Source organism: Artibeus jamaicensis, unplaced genomic scaffold, assembly GCF_021234435.1.
Source record: "Artibeus jamaicensis isolate MK-2021 breed Jamaican fruit bat unplaced genomic scaffold, CSHL_Jam_final contig_64, whole genome shotgun sequence".
NCBI classification, from domain to species: domain Eukaryota; kingdom Metazoa; phylum Chordata; class Mammalia; order Chiroptera; family Phyllostomidae; genus Artibeus; species Artibeus jamaicensis.
Genome location: NW_026521911.1, coordinates 12,774,754 through 12,799,280, shown reverse-complemented (window position 1 = coordinate 12,799,280; position 24,527 = coordinate 12,774,754). Strand labels below are relative to the sequence as shown.

The window sequence follows — 24,527 nt, the reverse complement described above, 5'->3', positions numbered from 1 at the left end:
CACTAACCTAAACCCCATTTTGGATTTTTAATAAAAGATCAGTAGAGCTCCCTACAGATCACTATCTTCTTTTCTATGGCAAATACAAAGGGCTCTTAGGTAATGTGGATTAAAAAAAGAAAAACAAACAAAACCTAAAAAGCTAGCCTTCTACCAAAGGGAATCTCACATTAAAAAAACAAAGTGGTGTTTCTTCAACACCATTTATACATAACACAAATATACATAACATAAATTTCGCCATTCAAACCATTTTTAAATGTGTGGTTCTGTGCCATTTATGACACTCACGTTGTTCTGCAACCATCACCATCATCCCTGTCCAGAACTTTTCCGAACCGCCCCCCAGGGAAACTCCGACCAGACAGCCCCCAAACCCGCGTTTCCAGCCTCCCCGCCCCCGGTGAGCACTGTTCTACTTTCTGTCTCTTTGTATTTGACTATTCTAAGTTTCCCTATAACATTTGGGTTTTTTTTGAAGTAACATTTGTTCTTTCTATAAACATTATAATAAGAAAATTTGTTCTAAAACACTGGTAGAATAAGCCCAGAGATTTTTAAAACAAAATAATTAATGTTGGAATGCATGTTAATAATGCCCAGGTGAGAGGCACTGAAGTGACAGGCTGTGGGTGGGGACTATACATACCTGTCTGAGAATGTGATCCCCATGGAGGGTTTCTCTCACTTTGTGAAAGGAACTCTGTATGAAAACATATGCACATATACGTATAAAGGTTATACATAGGGATGCCGAGATCTTCATGAATATCAACAATCTTCCTGGTACAGCAGGTACATGGGTTCCAACCTTGACTTTGTCGCTAGTGTGCCCTTTGGGCCAGGCTTGGGGCCTGATCCTTTCAAGTTCCTCCTGTCTTCATCTGTAAAATGCAGATACTAAAGGCTGTGCTTCCTACCTCCTGGGGCTGATGTGAAGATCAAACAAGATAATCAAAGTGAAAGAGCTTTGAAACAAAGCCTGTAGAACTGCAAGGCATTATTAAAGACTGTGGAAAGATTGTGAACACAGTGTGATTCAAGGCCAAAACCTTGTGCCTCCAAAATTTAAAAAGATACTCAGTATCCGCAAATTATGTAGACAACCAGACTCCTGCTTTGGTGACTCAGTACCGTGACTGAACTGTGTTCTGAGTGCCGTACATTTGATACCTACTGCTGTTAAGTCATCTAACCACATTGCCACACTAGATGTAATTGTACAGCATTTCAGCAATAGCTTCAGTTTTTGGTGGGTGAGAAGTTATAAACCCACAAAGCTTGAGGGCAAAGTGATGTCTTCACAAGGAAGTTGTATTTTTCTCTTCATTTTTATTTCCCTCCAGCAGCACGAGAGCTGCTCTTTATAACACATTTACTGTGAGAGACCTGCCTGCCAATGCAATTTAATTAGCACTTATTGAGTGCCTATGAAAGTATAAGTCATTGAGGGTAGAGAGAGCAGCCATCCTCCACCCCGCAAACGGCACTTCTTTCATTTCTGGTCCATAGAGATGCAAGAATTTTATCTATGTTCAGACAGGGGTTCCAAATTCAAATAACCCATTTCTGCCTGGAAAATGCCTGCAGGCCCACACCCTACCTGCACGTTTCTGAGCTTACTTCTCCCATCTCACTCCGCTTTTGTAGATCCAGGTCTTTACATTTAAGTTTACTGTTCCCCTCCCACCCCCAGAATTTCACTTTCTCCTTCCAATGCATTACTGTTAGATTACTCTTCTCTTCCCCAAAAGTATCAGACCTCTCTTGTAACCATTATCATATTATTATTTACTGAGATCTTCCCTGGGTCAGGCAATGTGCTATGTGTATTACAGCATCTCCCTTACATAGGGCAGGTAATGTTACTATTGAATTTCTATTTTTTTAAAGAATATTTATTTACTTATCATGAGAGAAAGGGGAAGGGAGGGAGAAAGAGAGGGAGAGAAGCATTGATGTGAGAGAGAAACATTGATTGGTTGCTTCTCATATGCGTACCTTATACATGCCAAGACTGGGGACTGAACCCGCAACCAGGCATGTGCCCTGACCGGGACTGGAACCAGAGACCTTTCACTTTTTGGGAAGATGCCCAACTCACTGAGTCACACTGGTCCAGGCACTATTTCTGTTTTACAGGAGAGGAACAGAGGCTTAAAAGAGGTTAAGTGACTTGAGCAAAGTCACGGTGTAGCGGACTGGTGGAGTTGGGACATGCACCGGAGCCTGTACATTTAATAACTGCCCTGCACGATCCCTACCCCCTTGCCGTTCTCTTTGATATCAAGCAAGAATTCTGTGAAATTTAGGTTTCACTTATATGCAAACCATTTTGCAGAGTGGCAATCTACTGTAGGTTAAGAGGAACAAGGCACCGCTGACTTGACATAATCATGTTAACTACGATTTATTCAGTGCTCATCTGGGCAAGGCTCTCTGCTAAACACCTGCACTTTATCATTCGAACTTTCACAGCAGACTTAGAGGGCAGCACTTGCATCCCTTTAACAATTAAGCAAACGGTGCAGCACAGAGGAGTAACTGTACGGTCCTGTTAGAAAGTGGTGGGCCCGGTATTTAAAATGTGGCCATTTGACGTCAGAGCTCTAGCTTTTAACCTCTGAGCCACACAACCTCTTTGGATGAGTTGAGGGCCCCAACAAGATCCTGTCTCAAAATTTCTCTCCCACCCACCTGCCTCGGAGCTTGAGGTGAGAATCCTGAGCCCCTCCCTAGCAGGAAGGGGTGGCTGTTTGTTTCCTGGGGAGGAGTGACACTGGGAGTAGCAGGCACTGACCTCCTTCAAAGCCCTGTAAAAGGTCATGCAAGGCACACACAGGCGAGTCAGACCCAGTACCTGCCCTCCAGGCTGGAGGGGTAGAGGAGGAGATAACCAAGGAAGACACAGTCAACACTGAAAGGGCGTGCCATAAAAAATGAGGTCATGCCACTTCTTCGCTTAAAATCTTTTATCAGCAGCCATCCCCAACAGGATGCAGTGGCTCCCCTCAGCAGGGCAGGCACGCTCCCCCTCCTGTACCTACCTCCTGAGCTTCATCTCTGCCTGCCTGCCACACACCTTGCACACTAGACTGCAAATGACAGGCATGTCCATGTCTTCCTTGTCTCCGCACCCACTATTTTCTCCTGCTTCCTTCTGACCTAATTTATAACCCTCCCTCAAGACAACCTTGGTAATTTTCTCAAAGACTAAAAATGGATCTGCCTATTGACCCAGCAATTCCACTGCTAGGATTATATCCTAAGAACCCTGGAACACCAATCCCAAAGAACCTATGCACCCTAATGTTCATAGCAGCACAATTTACAATACCCAAGAGTTGGAAGCAACCTAGGTGCCCATCAGTAAATGAATGGATCAAAAAACTGTAGTACATTTACATGATGGAATTATATGCGCAGCACAAAGAAGGAGCTCCTACCCTTCACAACAGCGTGGATGGATCTGGAGAGCATTATGCTAAGTAAAGTAAGCCAGACAGTGAAAGACAAATACCATATGATCTCACCTATACATGGAACCTAATCCACAAAACAAACAAGCAAGCAAAATAGAACCAGAGACATAGAAATAAGGAACAAATTGACAAGGATCAGAAGGGACAGGGGAGGAGGGTAACAGGGGAAAGAAGGGGAAGAAGGGTCATCAAGGAACATGAATAAAGGACCCATGGACAAAGCCAGAGGGGGGCAGGATTGAGGGTGAGAGGTGGGTTTGGGTGGGGCAGGGGAGAGTAGTGGGGGGAATGGGGACAACTGTAGGGGAACAACAATTAAAAAAAATGAAATTAAAAAAAGACTTACATTGGTCACACTTTATTTAAGCTTTTATTGCCCTCCTTTCCCAATGTGTGACTCTATAATACTTTTTACGCCTAGTATATTACCCTAAATTGGAATTATTTACAAATTTGTCTTTTCAAAGGCCGGGAGAGTGGCTTAATCCTTTCTTGCATGCCGAGTGCTCTCCTAGAACAGGGACAGAGTAGACTCCAGAAGTGTGGGTGAAAGCTAGAGCTCCCACATGAACACAGTGCAAGGATTCCTCATTCGGGTCCTGCACCCAGCACCGAATGATGCCTTTGGGATTCCGCGTTGCTAGGTTTGGGAGGAGGAAGACCTTTGGAAGAACCCAGGGCCGGCGGACCTGGGCCGCCCTCATTTACAGGGACAACACTAACTGGGAGATGATGAAGGAAAGACCTCAAGGTGCACCAGCTTGGGGAGTTTGTCCGGGCTGGCCTAGTCATCGGTAATGTTTGAAATCTGGCTACGACGCACTATTGTATTCACAGGCTGCCCGTCTCCCCACCGGCCTGCACCGTCCAGCCTGTGCCAGTCCAGTACACGGGTGCACAAGAAGTACACCCGTGGGGTGGCTCAGGCAGTACACCTTGTGCTCACCGCTTACCCGAGTGTTATTTTATTAGGAACTTTGAAAGGATGACCTCATTTAATCTTCTCAACCTGTGAGGTATTTTGATCTATTTTACAGGTGAGGAAACTGATGCCCGGAGCGGTTTTAACGGCCTCTTGCTTGGGTCACGAGGATCCGTAAGGTTCGGCGCCGCTGTCCCGCGGGGCGGTTGACGCCAGAAGGGCGGGTGGGCTCCTCGCGCTCCAGGCTCTGGGTTCCGAGGTCCCCTAACGCACAGCGTTAAAACACAAACACACAAACAAACAACAGCGGTGCATTCTTTGCGCAGTTAAAAAGTTGTTTCTGAGCAAGGTACGCTTGAGAAAGCCGGGGCGGGAGGACCCAGGGAGCCCAGGCGGCGGGAGCGGTGGGCGCAGGGCAGGCAGGGGCTCGAGTCCCCGGGCGCCGGGGGCGGGTGGGGGCGGGCCGGGGAGCGGGCTCCGCGCTATTGGCCCGCAGCCCGGGAGCGGCCCCTGCGCGCCGCCCGCGGGAGGAGCCTGCACGCGCAGCCCTGCGCTGACAGCTGCGGGGTGACACTGGCACCGCGGGGCTGGCGAGTGAGCCGCGCAGAGCCGCCAGCGCCCCGCCGGGGGAGAGGAGGCTCGCGCCGCCGGTCTCCGGAAGGTAACGCGCCACGCCCGGGGCTGCGGGGTTTGCGCCACCAGGCTGGGGTCCGCGGGGAGAGTGCGAAGGCTGCGAGACGCGCTCCCTACCCGTCTGCGAGCCGAAGCGCGTTCGGGTTCTAGTCTCTCCATGTTGCCTACTCGCTGTGTTACCCCAGGCAGCTTTCTCTCCCTCTCTGGGTCTCCGTTTACTTCTCTGTTCAGTGAGGGTGTCTTCTGAATTCTAAAACGTGAACTGCGTTTTGGCAGCCAGCAAGCTCCCTTCCTTAGTTTCCCACCTAATTAAGACTCAGCTGCGCTGCCCAGAGGGCCGAGTCTCCAGGACACTGAGGTGGCTGGACAGGTGGGGGCTCTGCTGGGCGGTCCTGTTTCCTGCGACTTTTGAGGACCGAGCCCGGGGTTGGGAGGGCTGCCGACAAGACCTGGCTGCAGAGTCACTTCCCCCAGATCGCGCGGGTGAAGTGAAGCAGGACATCAGGACCTAGCTACAGGTGGGGGGTTGGGGAGGGAATTGGGGGGCTGATGATTTCTACTGGGGAAATAAGCAAATTTGGTTTGGAATTCTCTTCTCACACCCAGACCCGTCCCAAGGTGAGTTTTACATTAAGTGAATGGTATTTGTCATCTTTTAAGGTGGAAAACCAACTGCTTCAGTGGCTAAGTCATGGGGCTCCACCAGCACGTAGGAAGTGGGCCTCTCTCTCTGCACCTACCCTGCCTTCCTCCCTCTCCTCTTCCTCCTTCCTCCCTTTATAAACCCCCTGTCCTGTTAAAAAGTCCTTATTTTCATTTGGTGTTGGTTTGTGCCCAGCAGCCTTCCCGCAGGGCTTTGGGCTGTGAGTTGAGATGGAAGCCTAGATAAGAACAGACTATGAATCATAGTGTCAGTCTCCTGACCCGCACAGCCTGGCAGGGATGTGCAGAGGAAGCCCAGTGGGTTTCAGACAGACAGGCAAACACTGGAAGGTGGGATGGATTCTAACTGCCGCCCAGCTTCCTGTCCCCTTCTTGGCAGGCATTCCCAACCAGGGAATAGTGGCCCTAGCTGTCAACTGGATGGAGCCACGCAGTAGAGGAGGGTGGTTGAAAGGAACTGGGGACTTGGATGGGTTTCACTGGAAGTTTTTCAGCCTCCCCTCCCCTCCCCTCCCCTCCCCTCCCCTCCCCTCCCCTCCCCTCCCCTCCCCTCCCCTCCCTCCCCTCCCCTCCCCTCCCCTCCCCTCCCCTCCCCTCCCTCCCCTCCCCTCCCCTCCCCTCCCCTCCCCTCCCCTCCCCTCCCCTCCCCTCCCCTCCCCTCCCCCCTATAGTTCTTCTGCTTTAGGGTGGTTTCCAGGTAAAATCAGATTCTAGGACTCTTCAGGAGAGGTGGGGGAGGTGTGATGCAAACCAGTGGCAATATTTACTATCTTTTATTGGGTGCTTATGGGCCAGACACTTTTCTTTGCATACAATGTGTCCCTTAATTCTCACAAACCCTCACGAGGGATGGGATACTGCCCTTCACCCCATTTAAAGTGTTTTTCTTTTTCTTTTTTTAAATCCTCACTCGAGGGTATGTTCATTAATTTGAGAGAGAGAGGGGGGGAGAGAGAGAGGTTGGTGAGAGAAACATTGGTGGGATGCCGGGGACCAGGGATGGAACCTGCTAACTCTTTGGTGTACAGGATGACACTCCAACCAACGGAGGTACCTGGCCAGGGCTCGTTTACCCCATTTTATAAACCTGAAACCGAGACTCAGGAAGATCGGGTCCCTTAGTCACATGGCCAGTAAGTGGCATCCCTGGGATTCAAATCCGTTCTCTCTGAATCTAAAACCTGTGTTCTTTCTACCTTTTTGATGCTCCTTGTGTAAGAACAAGCTGAAATAGTAATGGCAAAAATGAGTACTGAGTTCTTACTAAGTGTCAGACACTGCTCAGAGCGTTTAGAGGTGCTTTATCATTTATGGTGCAGGACTGTAGGTGGTTTTGGTGGTGATCAGTGACCGCCTCCGCCTCTCTCCAGCAGCCCTCCTGTTCCACAAGCGCCTGCCTGATCTCGCCCAGCTGCTAGGGAGTGGGTGGGGCAGGGGCCCTGTTTGCTTTATCCCACAGGTGGTTTGAGGTCTAATGAAAGATTGATTGTCCACCTCTGATCCGTTAGCCCTGACCGTTGGCTTGTGAATGATCCCACTGTCCCCTAAGAGGCCTTTTTCAGACTTCACTCAATACACATTTGTGGAATGACTGAATTAGCACCTTGTGCTGAGCAGCCTGCCGTCCTGCTGACAAGTGAGGCAGCCCAGAGCTGGCCCCAGGAGCCAGGATGCCAGGCCAGACAGTGCTCACCTCTGGCTAGGGAGGCAGGGGGAACTCTGCTCCTGTGGTTTTTGGATTTCCCTGGTAATGTATTTGCTGCCACCTGTTTTATAAAGAATTTTTAAAGGTCTAGTAGAGGAAGAGAAATTTGACTTAAAAACTAACAGTAAAAGTGATTTTATTAATAAGGTTGCTGCTCTCTCAAAAAGCAGGAGAAAGGGGAATTGGATGGTGCAATTTGCCTTAGAGTGTCCCTAGCTTTCCCAATGAGGGGTCCCAGAGAGCAGGACAGACTGGCACAGGCCTCTGGGTGCAGGGAGGACCTCAGGTTAGTGCCAGCCAGCTTGGAAATCGATTTAAGGATCAATGTAATTTTTTCATTTGATTTTGTATGTAGAATTTGGTATATATATATATATATATACATTCATTTTTTTTATTTCCCCCCAATCCTTGTATAAAATCGGTGTCCTGGCACATTGGGGCTGAGAGCACTGAGATGGAGAAGACTCAAGGCCAAGGGTCTGTCTGGTCTGGGGACTTAGAGTGCTGTCTGCATTTTCCATTTACTCGGTTCACAGTAACAGAGCTCCCAACTTCCTGCAGAGATAACCCCCTTTCCCATTTTTCAGAATGAAGAAAATGTTTTTAAAATAAAAACAATCTTTATTGTTTGTTTTCTTAGCTCTCCACTCCGCCCACCCCCTGGAGCCTTACTGAGATATAACTGACCTAAAACATTGCGTCTACAGTGTACACATGATGCTTTGATACATGTAGATATTGTTACTATTTTTTTTGTAGTGGGAACATTTAAGGTTCACTCTCTTAGCAACTTTCAAGCATCTAATTCAGCATTGTTAACTATAGCCACCATGCTCTCATTGGATCCTCAGAACTTACATCACAGCTGAACCAATGTTGCTGCCCTTCCCCACCCACCCCCACCCTCTGCCAATCGCCATTCCGCCCTCAGTTTCTATGAATTCAGCTCTTCGTGGATTCCACTTACGAGATTATTGTTGCTTGTTTTCTTATTTCCAAAGCTATACATGTTCATTGTAAAAATAAAACACATTAGCATTACTAACATACTGCTAATAATCAGTACACCTGTCCTCAAGATACAGCCTTCCAACTCTTTTTCTCTGCATCTAATGAGTAAATATTTTTGAAAAGGAACAAATGAATTATTTTTGATTGAATTATTGTCAAAGCTAAGAGCCATCACAGATTGCTTTTGAAAGGATAGAAAGAATTATGAGTAATTCAAAACATCATAAGGTTAATCCTGTTTACGAACCCCCAAAGCCCTCCCCCCCATAATGCACCTGTGTCGTTCAGTTTCCTGCGGAGAAGCACCTGCTGCAGGGCTGCTGCCGAACTTGCACGCTCAGCCTGGGCTCCTTTCCCAGTGACTCCAGTGTCTTAAATGTCTCCAATGTAGCAGCAAAGGTTGCTCTTTGGTGTTGTTGATGTGCAAAATGTGAGAAGACAATTCTGAAGCTAAATTGCACAGTAAGGAGGAGAGAGACTTAGTCAAGGTCATTGTTACGGCATTGCCTTTTATTATCTGTTGACTTTGGGCAGACTGGTAGTTCCCCTGAACCAATTTTCGCTTCTGCAAATTGGGGATAATTACCCTACTCTACCACGCTCTACTGGAGTTGCTATGAGGACCATGTGTCAAGCATTATTGTTACTTGCATTGCATGCAAATGTGTTTGCTATTTAAAAAAAAAAGTTTAGCTGTAGAAAGATAAAACACATTGTCCCTCTGTAAAATGCTGGAATCTAATTCTTGGGTTTAACATTAGTAGGAATTTATTATGAATGCAAATACTCTATTTGATCCCCACTCTAAGTTTTCTTCAAAGTATGTAGAATTCCTTGATGCCTAGCAGCTCATGGATCTTCAGAAGAAAAGGACAGAAAACAATCTCATTTCACAAAATAAAAGCAGACATGCTACTCAGGGGCATTCTTCATTTGCACAGGGGTCTCAGAGCTCCTGGGAGCTGTGTCTTTCTGCTTTAAGCAAGGCACAGTCACGCAAGGAAGAAGCAATGAGAGCAGCTAGGATGGTGGTGTGCTTGAGGGGCCATGAAGGGCATGCTGCAGGGCCGCCTGCAACCACACACCTGGCTCCTGGAAGCTCTGGGGAGACAAACAGACCCTGCACAGGCAGGCAGGTGGCTTGGCTTCTGTTCCTGCCTCAGAGACAAGCTGTGCAATCTGGGCTTTGTCGTATCCTCTCCCTGAGCCTTGGTTTCTTTATCTATAAAGCCAGGGAATGGGACCAGATGAGGTTCCTTCCAGTCTTAAAAATCTATGATTCTGGGCTATTTTCCATTAACGTCTGCCCAGAGAGAAGTCTGGTGGAGAATCACCACATCCGGATGAATCAGGTGGCAGAAAATGTTTCTACTTCCTGTTGCTTCAAGCTGCCCCCTCATCATTCTCTAAGGGTGTCCCAGGCTGACTGCCCTCACGCGGAACACATGATCGGTAGATTGTTGAGATTTGCTTCTACTCCTCTGTTAACTCTTAACCCAGTGGAGCCTCCTCAGATTGCTGGGAGGAGAGAATTCTTTCAGGCAACTTTTGGGAAGACGGGTTGACAGAAGTACAATGAAAGCAGGTTATTGTAATAAAGCCACGTGTGTCGCTAAGCACTCACCTCTTAAATCACTAGATATTTTTTTTTCCTTAGTGCCAATAGGAGACTTGGCTGTGTGCTTAGGCTTTTGCAGACTGTGTGTGGGGCACACTCTTGAGTGGTACAGAACTCAGGACAGGGGTGCGGGGAAAACGGAGACCGAGAGAGGTGAGAGCAGCTGGAGTGTTTGGAATACCATGGAGATGAAAAGACCAGTTTTCAAAAAGATTGGTCCCCCAAGGGCTTGGACTGTCTAGTTCAATTCTGCATTCACATTGCTTGGCACTTGGCGGGGACTCAGTAAAGTGTGTTTAATGAATTAAAGGAACAAATGAATGAATGAATGACTCTTCTGAAATGAAGTCTTTGCTGAAATGTGTTGCCATAACTGTCAGGTGATTGCAGTAATTTATTTACATATGTGAAGTGCTTTCAACCACAAGAACACTTCATATGCATTATCCTCATCGTGATGCCAGAGATAAAAGAGGCCAAAATAAAAGCATTTCCTAATGTCTTACTTTCTAGACACTGCAACTACTAGCAGAAATAGATTTGGTTTATTATCCCTAGATGAGTCTCCTTTCTAAAATGCATCAAGAAATAAATATTTCAGAGGGGAGGGTATAAGATCTAGTAAACAAGTCCACAAATTTGCATTCTGAGTTAGAGGGAGAAAGAAAGTCTCTGGTTTTCTGTTTGCCTTTGCAGAGGTGTTGTTTTACTGCTAGTCTTGACAGAACTGGTACCATCAGCTTCTGATTAGAAAGATGAATTTTGTGCTGGCATTATTCATGGCTACAGGCTCCTGGGCTCTTCTGCCACTGGCTGGATCAGTTGGTTCAAACACAGGGCTCTGAGGCTGAGGGCCTGGGCTGGACCTCGGCCAAGCTGAGTTGCTCAGTCAGATCAGCGCCTCAACTACCCGCCCCCTGGGAGGAGCACTGAGCTGTGCCGTGTTAGATTCTGTAGGGCCGATTCTTTAACACTGCTCGTTTTAGACTAGTCATTTGAGTTTTAGATGTAAGAGGTGTGGGCTTTCAGTTTAATCCTTTGATTCTTCATAGAATGAATTCTAGGGTTGTATCAGGTCTACCATGTCATGTTTGGGGTACATCCGGAGACTTTTGCAGTTCCCAGGTCTGTAGCTATTGCCACGGCATGTCATTCTCCTCAGTGTGTCTGTAGAATGGGAATGATCGTACCTCACAAAGTTGTGCAGAGGATTGAGTGAAGTCACTTATTTACAAAAGCCAGCAAAAAAAAAGAGATTGATATGCTGTCCCTGGGTGGTCGGCCAAGGACTCACTAGCCAAGGTCACCACCTCACACCCGTCTCTACTATATTTGATTTAACTGCAATTTCCACATGACATATACTCATGTAGCTTGTGAGCAGTGGAAACCATAGGCATTCGGTCTGCAAATGCTATGGAACTACTGGTAGTAATTGGTTAGATACAGTTCATCTTCCAAAGTTATTTTTTAAAAATCTGTTTTCTTTCATTGCTACAGTAACATACCGTATTATATTTGGTTGCTTTAGGCTGCTTTTTCAGCCTAGTGAGGCGAGTGAACGATGACGCTATCTGACATTTTTAAATTTTTTTTTACTATCTGACATTCATTGAGCAGTCACTATGTACCAGACACTGTTGTGAGCACTGCATCCAGGTTTTAATCCTCCCTAATCTGTTACTGATACTGTTTTTGGTACTATCGTTTCTCCATTTTATGAGGAGGAAATTAAGGCACAGACCAGTTAAATGAGTTGCTGAGAAGACAGTCGTGAGGAGCGGGCGTCAGTAGCTGTTTCATGTCAGTTCCCGTCTGTGTGTTCCCTCTGCCTTCTCCTCCCTTATCTGTCTCCCGCTCGGCTTCCTCCTGACTTTGCTGTTTTCCAACTGTACTTCGCCAAGTCACTCCACTTACAGATGCTTCAGTTTCCATGGGTAGCAAGTGGGGTTCATGGTAACTGCCCCACTATTTTATTGGGTTTTCATTTAGTCATTAAGCTTACAACCAGATTCTGGGGATTAAACAAAGAACAAGAATATGCCCATACTAAGGGCAACAATGATTAAGCAATACAATACAATGTGCTAAATGTTCGCAGAAATATTGTGAGACTGCAGAGAGACCCAGCTTTCCTGGGAAAGTTGGAAGGAGACAGACGAGGTAGAATCACAGCCTGGGAGCAGTTTGCTAGATTTAGAAGGGAGTGGGGTGAAGAGAAGAGGTTGAGGGACTTTCAAGTTCAATGGCATGGAGGCAGGAAGGGCATGGAATAGCAAGGGAGCAGGGAGAGACCCCTGAGTTGGCACATGGACAGGTCAGCTATGGCTGGAGGTGTCACTCATGTGGTCGGCTGAAGCGCAAAGGCAAAACTGGGCTAAGTCTTGCCCTTTACCTTGGAGGCTGTAAGAAAGTGTCTAACTATCGTGAGTAAAAACTAGATTTCTTTTTAGAATAGTAACACTCCCCAGAGTATAGAAGATGGATTTGGAGTTTAACAAAGGCACACTTGTTTGGACTTACGGGTACAGATAAGATAGCATATTTTAACGACTTTTGTAAAAGTTACTTGTAGATGTGGTGCTACTATTTAAGACTTATATAGGAAGGTACGTATGTGTTGGAAATGGTAACTGCATGTACTAATTTATAGACTAGACCACATTGGAGCAAAATTATTCCAAAAAGATGCATATGGCCTACTTTGGAGCTAAGCATATTTACCATTTTTTAATAAAAAAGACCCCAGTATGCAAAATGAGTGAGGCTTGGACATAGACAGAATGTGTAAGGCCTTTATTAATATCCCCGGAATCGAGTTTAAGATTCTGGAAATAGTTGACACCCCGTGCATGCTGAACTGGGTTAGTGCTCTGCAGCGAGCACTGCTGTGGTTAACAGTCTCTGAGTTTCCTGGGGGGAGGGGCAGGGAGGCCTGCACCACAAAACTATCATTTATGGGCAAATCTCGAGAAACCGGGTGGCCCTTTTCCCCAAGCAGTCAGAGTCAGCATCGGAGTCAGGCACAAGTACACACAAGTGTGTGTTTGTGTGTTTCTAGGTCTGTGTTTATGTTTTCCTAAGTGTTGTCTGCTTTATCCAGACCAGAGGGAAAAGCTGACATACACCCGGGTTCCCCAGGGGGGAGCCCCTGGGGAGGTTGGCCTTGGTTGCTAGAGATGCCTGGGCGGAGAGAGGGTCACCTGCTTCCCCACAGGAACTGGGTGGTGGCTGGGAGCCAAGGGTGTGGCGGAGATGTGGCTCCACCTGTCAGATTCTGCTGGGGACACGTGTGCGTGCCCCTACCACAGAACTGGGCACAGGTGTTTGCTTGGTGTGGGAGGAAGCAAGAATGCGGTGAGCGTGCTTGCTCTTTCTCTGGTAGCCTTTCCCCAAGATCACTCTGAGCAGTCAGGAATGGAAAGGAAGTCTCTGGTTGGCATTCAGTACAAGAGGGAGCAAGGATGTATGCTTTCAACTCCTTGAGGAATCTCACCTTGAGCTTGTAGATATGAAACCTTTGAACTTGACCTCCTTTACATGCCAGACCTCAGGCCCTTCTCACTGGGTCGATCATGTCTAGGATGATCCTTTGATAATCCAAGAGGGGAGACAGATGTCTACGATTCCCGTGCAGTAATTACAGGTGAACACAGAGTAGAGAGGTGTCTGGTGAGAGGGAAAGCGATTCAAATGCCGAGAGCTTCCTTAGAAGAGGTGACATTGGAGAGGAGACTTGAGGGATGAATAGGGGTCAGAAAGTTAAGGAGGGCAGGAAGTAATGTGTCAGGCACAGTTCAAGGCAAGGGTGGCAGGAGCTGAGGTGGAGAGGTAAGCAGTGGGCTGATGGTGGAGAGTTTTGTACATTTCATTAAGGGGGCTCCACTTTTTTCAGGTCCTGTCTGGTGACCTGCACTGTGTGGAAACTGGGCAAGTGTTTCTGAGCCTCAGTTTGGTTATCAGTGATTTGCAGAAGATAGGGCTGGCCAGGCTTTCTCTCTTAGCCTTGTAGTGAGACTAAAATAAGATAATAGTAATAGTCAACAATTATTGAACATTACTATGTGCCAGAATTTGAGCTAAGCTATTTATACAAAATAACTCATTTAACCCCAGCACATCTTTAAAAGATAGGTACTGTTATGAAGCCCATTTTACAGAGGTGAAAATGAAGGTGCAGAGGTTAAGTAACTTGTTTCAGATCATGAAGCTATTAAGTGGTGGAGTCAGGACTTGAACCGAGGTAGTCTGGCTATGGAGAATGTCCCCGTCGTGGTGTGGTGTGTGTGTGTGTGTGTGTTTATAGTGTTACCTCTCTACCAGGCTTAACAACTGAATCACATTTGCTTTAGGAAGAAGAAATGCATAGATGTGGGCTTACCATACGTGGTGTTTGGCTTCCCCAAATGCCCGTTACCACTGCTCTGTGTGTCTGGGGGAAAATAGCGTGCCTCCTGATGCGCCCTGGGCAGGCAAACTCCTGGAAGCATCATCGCTATGCTTTGGGATTGGGAAGAGCACCCTGAACTGTTCTTGAGCTTCCCCCTCCTCTGCCCCTTGAGGGAGAAGGGGCAGGCACTGCTCCTGGCCCTCAGTGCATTGTGTGGGTATCATCTCTTCACGACCGTCTGTTCTTCTGAACATTGTGTCCCCTCTTTACACCACTCGTTCTACCTCATCCTCCAGAACTTATTTCAGTTTCTTCCTCAGTGACGCAAGGCCTTGGCTCACACACACAGTTTTCTGCTCCACCTTGTCTTTGACTGGCAAAGGTCACTGGTGACATGCCAGTTACCGAATCTATTGCCCTCCCTCTGCTCCCGTCTGCCTTGACTCCTTGCTCTAACTGGCTGGGTGGATAACTACTTCTTTTCTGAAGTTCTTTCCCTGGTGTTGTGATACACTACTCTTTTGTTTTTCCAACCCGATTGCTCTTTCTGTTTTCAGTTGACAAGTACAAGGTTATTTGCTTTCTTTTCTGTGATTTTTTTCCATTGCATTCCTTCCCTTGCTGATATTCAAGCAGCCCCACTGCTATAGCTGAGCCTTGGGGCTGGGGACTTTATAGTTCCAGACACAGCCTCTCTGCTGAGCACTGGTTCTTCATCTCCACTGGCGTTCTAAACGTATCCACTGAAGTTCCTGCCATGTTACTAGTTTTTACTTTCAACCTGGCTTCCCTTACAGGCATTCCTGGTTCAGGGCATCAATCCCCCAGTTAACTCAGCTTAAGTCAAGACCTTAGAGTTGTGTTTGAGTCTTCTTTGTCTCCAAGGAGCATTGTTACTGCTTCCTTCCCGATGTCGTTCCCGAGGGACACTTGTATTTCACCTCTTCTGGCTTTCCTTGGCTTTTGTGAGGTCTATTGTCAAAGCCCTAGCCCTTTAGCTTGTAGTGACCCCTTTCTGTCATGCATGCTAAAGTAGACTGATTATGAAAGGAAACACACACACAAATACACACAGGCTCTCCATCACCAACTACATAAAGGACAATGTCCTTCATCCAACGGTTGAGACCTTCGATGATCTGACCCTAGCTTCTGTTTGAAATTCTTGTCTCAAACCATCCCCTTCTGTGAACCCTGTCTTCCAATTAAATGAATTCCAATCAAATGACACTTTTATTGCCCTCGTCGAGTTCTTCCCAGCCCTGTCACTTACTCTCAAATCCTGTCTTTAAAACTGCAACTCTGGTAATGCTTACCAAAATCTTTCTGGTTGATCACAGCAGAAAGGTTCCTCTTCCTCCTCTAACTGGTTTAGTGTTTGGCTTATACCTCTTTTATGGTTGTCATCGCAGACCACCTTGTGTTATCATCGCTTTTTGTTTACTCATCTTATCTTCCCTGGGAGTCTGAAGGTTCTAGAGGGCAGGGGTGGAAGGAGTTTGTTATTTCCTCAACGCCCGGAGCCCAGCAGGCTGACACAGTGCAAATGTGCAGAATGAATGTTTTGAAGCACTGAGTTATGTTCATTGGTTGTTTAAAGGGTTTCGATATATAGATTGGCCATAGGAATTTAGTGGTCAGTTGGCAGTTAGTAACTAGGTACTTGGTTTTCTGTTCCCGTGTGTGCAGAAAGGAATTAAAATAGCAAGCCTGAGACGGCTTCTCGTTAGAAAGGCCTCCTTGACCAGCATTTGAGAACTTGGATTTGGAAGGGTCCCACCACTCTAAATGATAAGAGTAGCTCACTGTACCTCAACTGTTGTACAAACAGCACAGTTTATGATGAGCTCCTGCTTTCCTTCTGGAGCCTGGCATTTGAGGACATGCCGGGAATGGGGTGTCTACCCGACCAATCCTCTGTAAAAACTCTGGGCCCTGAATCTCAATGAGCTTCCCTGATTTGTAACACTTCCCGTGTGTTGTTACAACACGTTGCGTGTCCTGTGTGTGGCTCCACTGGGAGAAGACTCTTGGAAGCTCACACCTTTTCCTTTGACCCCATCTACCTTTTTTTCTTTGCCGACTTTGCTTTGTATCCTGTCACTGAGTCAGCGGTAGCTGTGACTATGCCGTATGTCGTCCTTTGCATCTTCCTAGTAAACTATCAAAACCTGGGCCTTGCGGGAACCCCCTTAACACACCATGAAATGTCACCAGAGCAGAACCAATCCCTTCCATTTCTCCCTGAGCCAAGATTCCCGAGGTATTAAAGGCACAGAGGTTATTGGTCCTCACATCAGAGGCCAGCCCAGTCCCTAAGGCTGTACGGACTTATGTGGACACGCCAAAGTACTCGTTGCTCTGATAAAGCTGACGCCTTTTCTGTTGCTCACTATAAAAGTTCTGTCAGAAGGAGCTATTGGAGAAGGATTGGTTGAAATTTTCATAACACAGCAAGTACTGTCAGAGTCCTAAGCATGTCAGCTATCAGAACTAGGCTCTTAGCAACATTAGGGGCAATTTTTTTTTAACCTGGGCTCCATTCTCATTCTGCCTTTAAATCGGGGGCTGAGTTCTGTGGGCATTTTCTCTGCCTGGAAATAAGGGGTGGGCAGGGGTGGGCAGGGCGTCCGCCTTGTTGAGCTTCTACTGCGTCAAACATCAGCCAGGTCTTTAACACAGGTGATTTCCTTTAATCTTCACAAAGACCCTCAAAGGTTGGAATTTTAAGCCATAAAATATAGATAAGGGAAATGGAGCTTAAAGAAGTTAAATATTTGCCCGGAGTCACACAGCAATGAAGCGGTAGCCCTGGAACTCAAGCAAGGCAGGTCTCACTCCCAAGTCACTGCTTTCTTGCTTCCTCCACCGCGCTGCCCGATCACAAATGATTAATCACAAAATAATCCCCATTGTATCAGCTCCTTCACAAGTGGCAGAGTCTCACTTGAGCCTCAGTAAATGTTAAGTTTCGAGAAGTTTTAGGTTTCGGTGCCTCCCTGGAAGTTTTAGAGAGAGAGGTTTCCCGGGTGATGAGAGCTCACGTGCTTGTGCGTGGGGTCTCTGTGTCCTGTGTGCCGCCCAGCATGGCTGTCCCTGCAGCTGTGTGCACACCGCCCAGCAGTGAGCTGCGTCTGTGGGGGGTGGGGGGCTGGGGGGGTAGGGGGATGGTCAGCTCAGCTCGGTCGTGTTGTCAATTTCAAAGCAAGCTTGCCTGAAGTCTTCCATCCTGATGCATTTTGGGCAAACACCTATCTGGGAATAATCTGCTTTATTAATTTGAAAGTAAAGGAAGAGTTATTTTTATTTTGTTCTTTTTAAATGCGGCTATCAGGAGAAAAATAGAAATGTGCAATTTGGGGTGCCCTCTTCTGTTCTTGTCAGCTTCATCCTGGGAAATGTTGTCACGTAACATTTCTTGTAGGTGATCAGCAAGCTCCAGTAAGGAAACAAGGCCTTGGATTCCAGAGAGTCCAGTGGAAGGTGCTGACTGTGGGCAGATACACACAGCACCTGGTGCAGTGCCTGGCATAGGCTCGGTTCACAGTTGGCGTTTGTTGAATGGATGGGACTGGGCATAAGAATCTTTACCTCTTCTGTTGCCCAAAGGACAGCCTGACTTGGGCCCTAGTTTTCATTAGTGTGCTCTGGCCAACGGAGGGAAGATTCACTTTTTTCTTTTTTTTTTTTTAAGGTTCAATGTTGAACCTGGGGCCAGGCCACCATCATTTCAGAAAATGAAATGCAAATAGTTTCCCCATGGTGGGGCATGATTTTATTTGGGATGCCGAGAATAGATTTAGTAGTGCTAGTACAATAGTAATAACATCTAATACTCATGTGGTATTCATTCTGCTAGACTAAGTGCTTTACAAACTCATCTCATCCTCGCACTGCACCTTAAGTAGATATTTTAATCAATGAGGATGCTGAGGTATAGAGAGGCTAAGCGTCTCACCCAAGGCAATTGCCAAGTGGTTGTTCTGAAACATAAATGCGGATACCAGAGAGCAGCCACTTACCCCTTCCCTTAGTGATATTATAGGGGAATAGAAATGTAGGCATTCCCCCACATTTTTTATTGTGGTGAAATGCACATAAATTTATTAAGTTTTCCTAATATCAAACACACACGCAATTTTGGGCAACCATCACCACCATCTAGCTCCATAACTCTTTTCATCTCGTAAAACTGAAACTCCATACCCATTAAGCAATAATTCCCCGTTCCACCCTACCCCTAGCTCCTGGCAACTGCCATTCTACTTTCCATCCTTATGAACTGACTGCTGTAAGTGCCACATATAGGTGGAATCACGCAGCATTCCTCTTTCTGTTACTGGCCTATTTCATTTAGTATAATGTCCACAAGATTCATCCAGATTGTAGCATGTGTCGAAATTTCCTCCCTTTTTAAAGCTCCCTAACATTGCATTGTGTGTGTGTACACCACATTTTGTTTATTCATTCATCCACAAGTGGAAACCGTGCTTTAGCTGTTGTGAATAATACTGCTGTGAACATGAGTGTGTAAGTATTTCTTTGAGACTTTCTTTCAATTCTTTTGGACATATCTATCCAGAAGTTGAACAGCTGGATCATAGGATAACCCTACTTTTGATTTTTTAGGAACTGCCATGCTGTTCTCCACAGAGGCTGTGCCATTTTGCATGTCCACCAAGAGTGCACAAGGACTCCAGTTTCTTCACATCCTTGTCAACACTTGTTGCTATCCGGTGTTAGATAGTAGCCTCCTAATGGATGTGAAGGTGGAAGCTCATTGTAGTTTTGATTTGCATTCCCCCAGTGATAGCGATGCGGAGTATGTTTTCATGTTCTTATTGGCCATTCATGTGTCTTCTTTCAGGAAATGTGTATTCAAGTTCCTTGCCCAGTTTTTAATCATCATTTTTTTGGTTGTGTTTTTATTGAGTTTTAGGAACTCACTATATATTCTGGGTATATAATTCCTATATATATAAAATCATATATTTCCTTATCAGATATAGATTTTAAAATATATTCTCCCATTCTGTGGACTGCTTTTTTTCTGTTGACAGTACATTTTGATGCACAAATTTTTAACAGTTTTCATGGATTCTGGTTTGTGTATGACTTTTGGGTCATAGCCAAGAAATTGTTGCCAAAACCAATGTCATGAAGCTATTGGCCTGTATTTTCTTCTAAGGTTTTTAGTCATAGATCCAATTTGGGTTGATTTTTGTGTATGATAGGTAAGGGTCCAACTTCATTCTTTTAAATGTAGATATCTAATTTTATTTATTAAAGCAGCACTATTTGTTGAAAGACTATCCTTTTCCCCTTGAATGGTCTTAGTACCCTTGTCAGAAATCTTTTGAGGGGACCTAGACATTTGAAAGGCTCTCTGGTTCTTGGTATTTCTTGATTTTATTAAAAAGAAAGTGCAGCTGATGGACTCTACTTTCCATGAATTCCTGGAGCAGTTTCTGGAAATTCTGCTTTTCTTCCACTGCTAGGGAAACCTCAAACAATTATTTAAATTTTTATCAGAAAGAAATGAGTCTTCATGTTTGAGTCTTCCTGTACTTCCCCCCAACATAATTTTTTTTCTCTTCTCAAATACATGGCAAATGATAGAAATCAAGCACAGACCAGCAGATAAGAATTAGGTTCTCTCAGTGCAGGACCAGTTTATGGAGAGACACGCTGCCCATTTAGGGGTCTGGATCCTCTTGAGTTTTGTGACATGAAAGTCTGTTCTGTGACCCGGAGGAAGCAGGAAGCAGGAGGTTTTATGGCCTGTCCTGTTGTCCTTTAAAGTTTGAGTCTGCACTTTTGAGTCATTGCAGCATGGGGACGGAGGAATTGTGAGCTCCTCTCTCTAGTGAGTTGCAGAGCATTGTTCAATGCAGACAGCAAAGCATTAACTTCTTATTTGGACATGTTTCCAGTTGTGCTGGGCTTGTTTTTCAGAGCACATCGTTATTCCTGATTAAATATTTTGCAGGGTTCATATTTGCATTGAGAGAGCACACTGACGAAATGTGAAAATGCAGTTGTTTGCCAGCTTCGGCCACAGACTCTCCAACCTTTTTTTGGTAATAGTTTTCATTTGTGCAGAACTAAGTAATGCAACAGCTGCAAGGCTTTACCCATGGAATGGCTATTTATTTGCCTGCGAGGACAATTTCCATGACAAGAAGTGTTGAGAACATTTGCTTGATTTTTAAGGACAGGTTTATAAAACATTGGTTATGAGATATATCAGTTTACATCTCATGGATGTTATCAAAATTTGAGAGGCTGAAACTTCTCCATGCCTGTCTCTTGGAGAAGGTTTATAATTCAAAGGTCCTGAAGAGGAAAAAGGAAACTGCTCATTTCTAAAACATAGAATTTGATTAATAACAATTTTCAAATTACTTCCTCTCCTAAAGGTGTTTGTATTTTGTAATGAAGAAGAAGATGTAATAAAAACTCTGAGACTAAGAATGTAGTTGTGGGAGGGGGAGGGGAGTTTATTAACAATTTTCTTTTATGATTGCATCTCTTTTTTAAAAAAATTAATCTTCATTATATTTTTTCCATTGCCATTTGGTCCCCTTATACCTCCCTTTCCCTAGCAATCACCACACTGTTGTCCATGTCTGTGAGTCCTTTTTCTTTTTTGCTCAGTCCCTCCAGCCCCCAACTGACCTCCCCCACAAGCTGTCATCCTGTTCCCTTTCTATGAGTCTGTCTCTGTTTTGCTTGTTAGTTCAGTTTGTTCATTAGATTCCACATATGAGTGAAATCATATGGTACTTGTCTTTCTCTGACTGGCTTATTTCTTCACTTAGCACAATGCTCCCCAGGTCCATCCATGCTGTCACAAAAGGTGAAATTTTCTTCTTTTTTACAGCTGATCAGTATTCCATTGTGTAAATGTTACATAGTTGTTTTATCCACTCATCTACTGATGGACACTGGACTCTTTCCATAGCTTGGCTATTGTATATAATGCTGCAATGAACATACAGGTGCTTATGTTTCTTTGAATTAGTGTTTTGGGGTTTGGGGGGGTATATTCCCTGAAGTGGGATTAGTGGGTCAAATGGCAGATCCATTTTTAAATTTGGGGGGTATTTCCATACTGCTTTCCACAGTGGCTGCACCAGTCTGCATTCCCACCAACAGTGTAAAGGGTTCCATTTTCTCCACATCCTCACCAGCACTTGATGGTTGATTTATTGGTGATGGTCATTCTGACAGAAGTGAGGAGTTATCTCATTGTGGTTTTAATTTGCATTTTTCTGATGATTAGCGACATTGAGTATCATTTCATATGTTTATTGGCCATCTGTATGTCCTCTTTGGAGACATGTCCATTCAGGTCCTTTGCCCATTTTTTAATTGTTTTTGTGTGTGTGTGTGTGTGTTGAGTTTTGTAAGTACTTTATAAATTGTAGATATTAGCACCTTGTCAAATGTATTGGTGAATATGTTCTCCCATTCTATAGGTTGTCTTTTTATTTTGTTAATGATATTCTTTTCTGTGCAAAACCTTTTTAGTTTGATGTAGTCCCATTTGTTTCTTTTTTCCACCCCCATGCCTCAGGAGGTATATTAAATAAAAAAATTGCTATGAGCAGTGTCTGAGATTTTTCTGCCTATGTTTTCTTCTAAGATTTTTATGGTTTCGGGTCTAACATTTAAGTCTTTGATCCATTTTGAAATTATTCTTGTGTGTGGTATTATTTGTGATCTAGTTTCATTTTTGTACTTATCTTATAAAATTATTTGACTCTTCAGTGTATGGTTTCCTAGAGGCACTTGTTTGAAAAACACATACTTCTGGAGACTTCAAGATATTTAAGGTGAAATACCCCATAGGGAACCCATTAAAAGACAGTTTATATTACGTGGACTAGAAAGGTAAGCTACAGGTTAAGACACAAAATAGAATGCAGAAGAACAAAGGACATTTGGCTGTCACCTGCCTCCTCTGCCCTGTCAGACAGCCGACTCTGAACTGTCCCAACTCTGAGGGTTGTTTTGAGGGTGCTGTGTGCATAGACTGGGGTCACCCCTGATTTGAAGACCATCTCCCACTCCCATAAAGCCTGGGTTGCTGTCATGACTTCCCTGGTGAGTTATGTCTTTTTCAATAATTCAAAGAGTCTAATCACCTACAGGCTTCCCCTGGAACAGACTATACCCTTCATCAGACCTTGTTTATCTGGCTTCCTTTGACTCTTATTGGGTGCACACCCCAACTTAGTAAATAATAATAATCTGTCCTGTAGAGTTCACCAGTTACACACTGTGTGTGGGTTCGATCTCGACTCTCAGCATGTCAAAGTCACTGATCCCCTTCTCTCGCAGCTTTTGTATTCCTATAGCAGCTGGTAGAATTCCCGGGGAATGAAGTTGGGAGTTATGAGTCTTTCTCAGTTTGAAGAAGTCGAGAGAGAACAGCTATTAGCTGCACGTATTCCCTTTCTATGTGCTCAACGCTCAGGCCTATGACCCCACATAGTTGCTGTTGACATCTTGCTAACCGCACTTCATCTAAAACTTTGATTTAGGCCAGAGGAGAGGGGGTGAAGTAGGCACTCATGGAGTTTTCAAGTATGTATTTGTAGGGGTATGAGAAAACAGCTGTTTGCTGTGTCCACAGTGGTCTGTGCAAAAGGGAACAGATGGCAGATTAGCTGGCAAAAAGATAATAAAGGGCTGGTCAATCTGTACAATAGGAAAGATGTATAGAAGTCATCTCTCTGAATCTTTATTCTACAGGTGAGGAAACTGAGGCAGAGGCAGCCTGAATGTATTCCTATAGCAGCCGGTAGAATTCCCAGGGAATGAAGTTGGGAGTTATGAGTCTTTCTCAGTTTGAAGAAGTTGAGAGAGAACAGTCCAGGCTCACAAAGTAGCGTAGGCAGGTGTTGAGTCAGTGTCTTCAGACTCGCCCTTTGGTGTTTTTCTGTAATTCTCTACTCCCAATCCTTAACCATTGTAAAGGCTGTGATTAGATGCTCAAGTGTTCTACCCAGCAGAGCTGAGGGCTCTTCCTTCTAAATTTTTTAAGACTAGAAGACTGTCTGCCTGGGGAATAAACATGAAGTCCAAAGGGGGTGGAATATTTTTCTGGAAGATTCTGTAAGCCAGAATATTTACTGAGAGATTTTTGTTTTGGAAGATACATATTTGTTCACCTGTACCACTTCTTCTGCCACGCCATACTTCATCTCTTTGCCCTACACTGAATTCTAGGTCCTTCGGTTTTCTCTTCTGTTGTGACAGGAGCTGCCAGCACCATAGGGCACACCCTAGTTTCCCAAGAGTCTTCCAGCTTGTTCTTTGTCTCTAACACGTGGGAGTCCAGGGATCAGAGGAAGCTGCTGGAAAGCTGTCCTTAAAATGTGGCTGAATTTAGAATGAAAGAGAAAACAGTGTTTGACATGCAGTAGTCATTTAATAAATAATTATTGAACAAATGAATTGTGGTGCTTCTTCTCCTTCTTCCCCTATACTTGTAGAGCTAGAAGGGAACCTAAAGATAAATTCAGCTCAATCTCTTCATTCTATGGGGTGAAACAAGTGAAGACTAGAAATGTTAAATGATTTGCCCAAATTCATACATCTAGTCAGGGGCTGGGGTTAAGCACATGTCATTCTATCTTGCAATTTTGTCAGGTTGAACCAAGTGAAATTGCCATCTCTAGGGGTCAGAATGGTTGTGTATTAGCAATTTTGTGTGGTTCAACTTAATATGCTTGAAGGACTAATACTGTATACTTTCTTATTTTAATAATAGCAGGAATACCAGGGGAGTCCAACATGTAGCCCGCAGGCCGCATGCAGCCCAGGGTGGCTAGGACCCAACACAAAATCATAATTTACTCAAAACATTATGAGATATTTTTTTGTTATATGTCACAAAGTATTTAATGTGTGGCCCAAGACAACTCTTCTTCTTCTTCCAGTGTGGCCCAGAGATGCCAAAAGCTTGGACACCCCTGCACCAAGCAAACATATGGTCATGTGGCTTAGCGTGCAGATCAAGAATATTGGTTTGGAATAAGATGCTCCTGGTTTTACATCCTTGGTCTTTCTAAGCTGAAATTTCCTCATCT

General features: G+C 45.1%; 1 protein-coding gene across 12 annotated transcripts in view; it reads left to right on the top strand.

The window, feature by feature from the left end:
- Positions 1–4,965: 4,965 nt before the first annotated feature.
- The window catches only part of SYTL2 (synaptotagmin like 2), a 103,221-nt gene continuing 83,659 nt past the window's right edge, over positions 4,966–24,527 (top strand). For all 12 annotated transcript variants that reach the window (XM_053670777.1, XM_053670778.1, XM_053670775.1 and 9 more), the window contains exon 1: positions 4,966–5,065. The gene's annotated coding sequence lies outside the window, so the exon portion shown is untranslated. The remainder of the gene's footprint in view (positions 5,066–24,527) is intronic.